Source organism: Stegodyphus dumicola, chromosome 11, assembly GCF_044657685.1.
Source record: "Stegodyphus dumicola isolate Sdum_Otavi_A_Nest chromosome 11, ASM4465768v1".
Classification (NCBI taxonomy): Eukaryota; Metazoa; Arthropoda; class Arachnida; order Araneae; family Eresidae; genus Stegodyphus; species Stegodyphus dumicola.
In genome coordinates this window covers 18597000-18606126 of record NC_140778.1, presented here as the reverse complement: position 1 = coordinate 18606126, position 9127 = coordinate 18597000, and positions in this window count along the sequence as shown.

Here is a 9127-nt window from a genome sequence, read left to right as displayed (position 1 = left end):
TTAACTGTGCATTTGAAGTAAAATTGATAGAATTTTAAACAAGTTCTAAAATCCTTATCTAAGGACGTATTCATTGTTGCTTCATTCAGAAGCGCTTTTCTAAAGCCCAACAGGAAGTTTTCCTTAATTTAAGTAATTTAAATAAACGTTTAGGCTTGCTGCTTCACTTTTCAAATATGAAAACGTGTTCTAAACCTAACGTATTAATTACCACTATAGTTGTTCTAGAAAATTTTCTACATATTTTTACCTTCCCGAAGATCCTTACCCCTCCGTCGTTAATAGGTCCTCCCACTATAAGTAAAAAGAAGGACCATTTCATTTTCCAACTGCTCCAATAATACACGAGACTGCATATTTACGGTGACCAAAAAAAAAAAAAAAAAAAAAAAAAAAAAAGAAACGGAAATACTCAGATACTCGCTTGAATGTGGACTTTCAACAGTTATATCATACAGGCTGGTTTTTCTTTGAAGCTTTAATCCAGAAGTGTCCAATATTTTAGCTTCCTTGGGCCATACTCTCAAGAAGATGAGATATTTTTGGCTTCACATATATTTACCAACATTAGTGGCAACTCGTGAGCTCTCAAATAAGCGAATCACCAAATTCTGTACGTTTCATTTAAAATTCTCGGATTTGCTGAGGTTTGATTTCTGAAAGAATGTTTTTAAAAAGAAATACACGAGTTTAATTACTTTATTCCTAATTTCCCGAAAATGTATAAAAATCTCAATGTCAAAAATAGTAATGATAATACCAGTGTATCTAATTCTATTTCTGTTAATAGTGTAAACAAAAAATAAACTGTGGATTCAGGTGTTACTTAAGCCGGTTTTACCATATCTTTATATCTGTCTATTATCTTCTTTCGTTTTAAGGAAGATTTTCAAAAATTCACCATTAATTTTGACGGCAATATGTAGTTTGGTTTCATTTTTTTAATATTTTAACTGAAAATTTAATATTTTAACTGAATATTTTTAATATTTTAATTAAAATTAAAAAGCAATCGTTTTAAACATGACTGGTTTAATTTTAGGTGGACGAACTTCCATAACTTCAGGCTCACCCTGTATATTAATTTTATTTACAGTATTTATACTTTCGTTAGTATTTAGTCTAGGCTAAACAAAACCATCTGCATCCTGTAACTCATTTACACTTGTTTCACCCTTTTTTGAGGGCACCTTGGTCTTAGACTTTAACTTTCTGTAACATGGACATATCGATGCGCTTGCTGGATGTTGTGTGTCGAAGGTGCTACTTGACTTCTCGTTCGCTAGGTTGCAGTTGACACCATTGATGGTAACTGAGTCGCACTTTTCTATCAGGTGACCTCTACCACACTTGGAGCAGGCTGTATCCGACTTGCAGTAACGTCTAAAGTGCCTAAATTCTTGACAGTTGTAACACCGTTTCACTTGGAGGTATTCTTTGAAATTGCAGGTGCAAAGTCCAATGCAGATTCTTTTCTTTTCTAATAACTCTTCGGCCTGTTCCCTTGCAACACCCACTAGCCAATGGCAGGTTTTGTCCTACTTTGGGTAGGAACGAAGAGGGAATATAAACTTTTTCGTGTTACTTGGGAACACGTTGGAGAAAGCCTCTGTGATATCTGTAGCTGTACTGTCCTGTGGCACTCTAAAGACTATTATGGTACGCCTAGGTGGTCTGGGCATTCTTGCACTTAATGAGTTATCTAATTCCAAAATTTCATTGATGGCGGTCCTGAGTTTGTCTAGGTCTGTCTTCTCTCTACACCTGATGAGTAGTTCCTGGGAGCGCGTAGGCCTTACTTGGACGATGTTAATCCCCACTTTATAAGGCTTAATACTACTTACTAGCTGCTTCTGAACACTTTCAGTAGTGCGACTCGTGTCTTTACTCGTGTTCTTCAACTCGTGTCCTAATAAGGAGTACGTGGTCAGGAAGCTTTGTATCTGGAGAAGCTTGTTTTAATCTTCTGCATCTATTAACTACAACGGTAAAGCCTTCGTTTGCTGCTGCTTCTTCCTTCTGCTGCCTGTCCTGTGCTGGTGAAGTTGCTGCTACTTCCACGGTTGCTGCTACCGATGCTGAGGACTGTCGTTTAAAATGTAAATGTCTTGTTAGTTCCAGAATTTGCCCCTCTTGGTTAGCTATAAGGATCTCTTGCTGTGAGACTAAATCCAGAATCTCACGAATAAAATCCTGTAATATCTCGTGATCCGCAATCTTAAGCCTCGATCTGACCCTGCACACTGTAAGGTGCTCCCTAATATTCTCCGTAATTGCGTTCATTTTCTCCAGTCTTGAGGCCTTAGACGATGGATTGTCGGGAGTAATCGAGTTAGTAACATCTTTGCCTGAAGTAGAAGAGGTATCGAGTGTCCCCATTAAAGTTGGGAAAAGAGCACTGCTTTGTACACAGTTGTAGCAAAAGCGAAACTCCATAATCAAGGAAACCTGAAGCTGAATGTATTAAGTGCTGTGATCAAATATGGCTGCAGGTAAGTACTGGTACTACTGATATGGAAAGCTGTAGTGAGAGCCGACTACAGCAATTATAGGAACAAAACAACTATTGTAAGAGCTTATTACTGCAGTAATTTTAATACTGTGAAACTAACAACAGTAAGTGATATGCTTATATACATACATACATCAAATAAATTAATACATCAAATAAAGGCGGTAAAAATAAATTAATGCACAAAAAGGCTATTAAACTAGGTACCAAAATATTTAACAATGATAGCTGAAATGTGCTTGTGTTGCGAAAATATCACAAGACCAGCGAAAATAACAGAGCGCTGTTATCCGAATTGCACATAATTAAGTTACTTTACATATACACAGAATACACTTAAGTTATGTAAGAAACCAAAGCAAATAGACACACAATAATGAATGATGATTACACTAGTTATATGTTGGTAGTAACTATCATAAAGTTAAATCGAAAAAGAAAATTGTGCAATATTAGATTGCAACAACAAAATAAAAACAATAACAAACTTTTATAATTTATGCTTATGCGTAATGATAAAATCATCAATCAATAAAGTGCTTATTGATTGATGATTTTATCATTTATGCTTATGCACTATGCTTAAAAAAATAAAAAATCAGAGATCGTAAAAACAAGAATTGCAAAAATTAATAATAAGGGAAATAATAATAATAATAATAACTAAATAAATAAATAAATAAATAAATAAATAAACAGTCCAAGAATTAGCAGTGAATGTGCTACAGGAAAAGTGCTTATTGATGAGAAAAACACTGTCAGAAAATGGACATGACGTGCTGCATTAAAAGCTCTAATTCTAAGCTCTGTAAATAAACAGTGGTAATTCTAAGCTCTGTAATTAAACAGTAGCACGTGGGAAGTTGTACTAGAGCAATCCCATAAAATTAGAACTGTTGTAGCTAAAAATTTAAGATGTACATCAAAATGTAGATAATAGAGTGGCCTACCTTTTTACTGTTAAAACGCTGCAACACTCCCAGTAGAAGAAGAGATATTAAAAAATTAAACGTGAAAGTGGCACTTGTAGAGACACTTTATAAAAACATATAAAAAGCACTCACGATCAGACTACAAATTTGAAACTTGTAACGGAAGCAAGCGGAAGGTACCAGGTTACTGTTGGTATGTAGATTGAAGTTGGATGGCTAAAAGGTGCCGAGAAATCCTTTAATCTAAATTCGCCTCTGAGCGGCACTTCACTGAGCGGATCACTCAAAAATTCCGTTTACAATGGTAATCGCAAAGACAATGGAAATAACATTATATTAAACCATATCTCTAGAACTATTCGGCGTAGCCACGGGTAGTTGACACCAAATTGAAGTTCTCGACAAGATCTTTTCGTTCATATAAAAATTATGCACTTTTCACTTTAATACAGCGCTTTTAGAGAGGAAAACATGGAGCTCACTTCTGCACGCACGCGCGGGCAAAAGTCTTTTCATATATTTTAATAACTGTAAAAATATTGCTAATTCCTACGGAAAATAAAAATCACATACTATTTAAGCTACAATATTTATATCTGCTATTAAAAGTACAACTGTATAAAATATACTGTATATTACACATTTGATAAAATCACACGTTTCTTCCGAAGTGTTTTTCTCAAACACTTTAGGCAAAATATTTATATGACAGATATTTTTGCTTTGATGAGCAATGCGCTTTTATAATTTATATAGAAATCAATATCTGGGGAACAAAGACAGTAAAATGTCGTGCAATATCATATTAGTGTACTCTCTAATTTCTCCGGGTTAATTTCTCCGATGCACAGTCTCGTACGCTCGAGAAAAAACATTTTTCAGCGTTCGAGACTGGTCATCGAAGAAATTAAACCGGAGAAATTATGAAATAGACTGATATGATTTTTTTTCGTACAGTGTTGTCATTACTCGCTTTGAAATCGTTGAGTTTGTTAATCAAAAATTCGTTAAAGTTTTACGAACAATGAAATACATAATAAAAATGAATTCCAAATTTGGGCTTCCATATTTCCATATTCGGGTGGAAACGTGCGTTATTTAAAATTCGATGGCTTTGTGTACCGTTGCTTTTTTAGTCAAGAAATATACATGCATTCATACAGATTCTTCATTATTTAATTTCTTTAACTGTAATGCAGGGCTCTATTACTTGTGGCAACGATTTGAAAAGGGAACCGACAGCGAATCAACGCAAAATGCCCAAACGAAATTAATAGTTCTTCTGGGAAAATTGCCCCTTTGGTTAATAAAGCTTTTTGTTGCTGATTATAGGCGCTTTTTACAAGAATTTTTATGGACAGTATTTTAAAATAAATTCATTTTACTTACAATTCATTTTACTTTCAGGTTTTGCATTACGCCCAAAGGGGCATCCCTTTAACGTTTAGTGTGTTACCTTTATTTATTAAATATCATGTTCTTCGCACTTAAATCATAAAATTCAATTCAACAGCAATATCGCAAAATAATTTTTAAATGGGTAAAGCTTTAGAATTTCCGATATACAGACTCGTGGGCTGGAGATAATTTTTTTTTTCATAAAGTATTGACGTTGCTCGCTTTGAAATTATTCAGATTGTTAATTATAAATCCGTTAGTGTTACACAATATGAAATCGATCATAAAACAAATTTCAAATTCCAAGTTTGGGCTTCCAGATGACCATATTCCGTAGAACATTAAGTTATTCAAAATTGGATGGCTCTAGGTACCGTTGTTTTATCCAAATGCGAGAAACAAACATACATTTATGAAGATTCTTCATTACTTAATTTCTTTAACTATAAGCCAGGGCGATAATATTTGGTGGCAACAATGCGAAAAGTAAACCAACATTTATAGTGAACCAATGCAAAATATCAAAACGAAATTAATACTCCTTCTGGGCAAATTGATCCTTTTGACTAAAACTAAAAAAATCGGCAACTTTAACTTTCCATGGCAACTTTAATCGTTTTCCTTTTCTTGATCGCGCTCCCGCAATAGAAAAGTACAGCTAAAAGATGTTACAAAACTGTATATTTTCACGAAAATGATTCTGACTTTATGCAGGTTGGGCTGTCAAACACTTCGGAAATTTTGTTGAGATTGTAATTATTAAGATAAAAATTATTTAACCAATTTGTTACTCACTAGTTTTCTCATATACTCATGTGATTTATGTGTTTTAAAATTACAATTTGGCTACGTAATTTCATGAGATTTCTTTCGTTCTATTTTTAATGGATCTGCTTTGCCTATTTTTTTAGGCAGAGCTGTGGCTTTCGGAATAAAATGCCCTTGTCTTATGTCTGCTGCTTTGATTTTGCTTAACTCGTTCACGCCGGCGCGAGCCATCTGTGGCCCGCACTAGTCTGTCTTATCGGGCGGTGCGTGCCACAGATGGTACGCGTTCGATTGTATTATTACTAGACGCTGAAAATCAAAGTAATGAAAAATTAACGTTTATTTATTATAAAACTTTTTAATAACAATTATAATTAATAACTATTATCAAACGTACAACTCGTATACAGGTCTGAACTGGTAATGATCGCTAGCCGCCAGATGAAACGAGGCAAAAATTCGAGCGCTGTCTCACGGCGTGAAGAAGATAAAAATCGGCCCCGGCGTGAACGTGTTAAATTGTTTCTTCAGTTTTCTTTTCACCGCAAAAGCGTTCAGAAAGGTAATTCAGAAATCCGATTTTGAATGTGTTTGACAATTCAGAGATGATTGATTATTTTTTGATTAAATGTTTTCTACTGGAAGGTAAAATATTCTGCAAGAAGTGACAATAATTAATTATTAAAGCAGTGGAGATTTTTAGGGCAAATTTGGTGGTATACAAGTAAATAAAATGCTTGCACGAATGAATAAAATAACCTCATAGTTATCATTTCGCTGTTTCATATACAGAAATTTTGGCTCTGACCTAAAAGTAATTTAGATTTGCTTTCTCAGTTTGTTTATATTCTTAAAAATTTGTTCTACACAAATGTTTCCACAAATTGTTACAACATTTAAGCATTCCCCCCCCCCTTAGTCATATTCACGTTCACACGGCTCGAGAACGCCCAACAGCGGCCGAGCGGTAAAGACGCTCAACACTGGTAGTTCGGTCCGAGGTTCGAATCCCGCGAACGGGCTGGCTGCATGGGCGTTTTCGTGGTTTTCCCCATGTGTAACGTGTATACGAGCCAGTTTCCCTTAGAAAGTCCTCCACGAAAGGCATCCCTCCCCTCAGGCAGATAGCCCTAGCGTGCTTTGCCATAATTAAATACACCAACGCCAACACCGGCTCGAGAACTCAAAAAAGGACTTCTCGGTACAACGCCCACAATTGGAGAATCTGAGGTTACTCGCAAATAATACCTAAACAGCAGAAACTCGGCATAATCACATATGTGTCAGAGTATCAGTTATATCTCATTTCATCTGAGCTGGTAAAGCGCAAGGGACCTACAGTAAAGTTCTATATTCTCACTGAATTCTGCAATTTTTAGCTAATGTCTATTTTCTCTTTTCTGTTCACTTTTTGAATGTCGGATATGGAATGAAACTATCTTTATGATAGCAGGTGCTTCGAAATTTACAATCGTCGGTCCTTTGGTATTTAATTAGAAAAGTCCTCAAAGCAAGACCAAATGTGGAAGTATTTCAGGTTACTAGGTGCAGTAAAATTACATGTGCGTCAAGGTATAAAACCGGCTGTTTAATAGATCTGTCAAATTTTCATGTGAACGTGAATTGCAGTTGAAATTCTCAACTAGTTGCAAAGGTATAAGACTTCCAGATTTATTTCGCGATGGTGTGAAAACAGTATTGATGTGCTTTCAAGCCGTGTGGGCCGATGAGCCGTTGAGCAATTAATTATGTTCGTGAACACTGGTATTCGACCTAAGTTCGATTCTAGGCAGAAGTGCTGATTGAATGGGCGTTTTCATGATACGTCCTCTGTTTAAGGTGGTGTGGTGTGGTGGTGTATTATGGCAAAGCACACTAGGGCTATTTGCCTAAGGGGAGGGATGCCTTCGTGGAGGATTTTATAAGGGTAATTGGCTCGTATACACGTTACACATGGGGAAAACCACGAAAACACCCATGCAGCCAGCCCGTTCGCGGGATTCGAACCTCGGACCGAACTACCAGTGTTCAGCGACTTTACCGCTCGGCCGCTGGTGGGCCCCTCTGTTTAAGGAATATACTAACTAGTTTCCCTTGAAACTCCCTCCAGGGAAGGCATACCCCTTTGTCAGACTGCCCACGCGTGCTTTGCCATAATCAAATAATACACTTATTATGTTACGCAAATGACCTTGCCAGTGGGTATAAGAAATAGATAGAGAGATAAAAGATAAAAGAATAGATAAAGACTTTGTTTGCAGCAATAGTATATAAATGTAGCCTAGTAATGTAACTTAGCACAACCTAGCAATAAAAACGTTTTTGTCAAAGACTTATGCAATTAAATATAGTAAATTTGTTTAGTGGTGTAGTTCAGTGTTGATCGACAGTGCACACTGAATAGAAAGTCTGAACTTAAAAGCCCGGGAATTTTATTCGTCAAAGCTGAACTGTCATTGCAGAAACTTCTGGGTTCGTGGAAACTGTAGAGGGGAAAAGAAGTGGAATAACCATTAGCTGGATAGATGATACCTGCCGAAGAAAGATGATTTGACATAAACATGAATAGACGTAAATTCTGAAAAATTTTATAAATTATTTAATAGATTTCTGAGTTCTTCTTAGCATTCACACCAGATATGTCTATTCGATATACGATACATTTTGTTATGAGATTTCCCAACTAATTCTTTTCATATGTTGAACGAATATCTCCTGTACCACGTTACAAATTGCTTAATTGCTTCTTATGGGTAAATCCAAAGATCAAATATTAGGCTGCCTATAACCACATTTGAATTAATGGATAATAGATTTTTGTTCTAATGGATTTGTGGTATAAAAAATATTTCATGTTTTCTACCATCGGACTGTTTTTACCCTGATACAATGTTAAGAATTTTACAATGTGTTCTTAATACCTCACTATTTCCTTAGGAAACTTAATTGTAAAATGTATACATACAGAATATAAGAACTCAGGTTATACACAATATAAGAACTCAGAATAGAATAAAATAAATAATTGGCTTCTGTTTAAAAATAAAAGTTTATTACTCCTCTTGCCATATGATAAAACGAAATATAAAATATTTAAAAAATTAAGTGAAATGAAAATATAATATTCATTTTTATTATCTTTCGTTTTTCAATGTAAATGTTACAAACCATTAAAACATTTTTAAAAAAGTTTTTCTTCAGAAATATTTCTAAAAAATTTAGGAAATGAAGTATACGAACGATTGCCTATGCTAAGTGCTGAACAATTCGAATATATAGACAAATAATTCTATAATAATATTTTACCCCCTAATTCGTTTTCTTAATGTTCAACAACGCTTCCAGCTTTATATTTTTCTCAATTTTACCACACTAAGATTAAATATGTATTATTATAATAATTATAATTATCTTGGTGGATGTTTTGTGGTTTGACTGTCTTGTGGACAGTATAGCGTAATTAAAAAATACGGGTAAATTTATTTCTGTGCTACGACTGCGACTACGACAGCTTTAC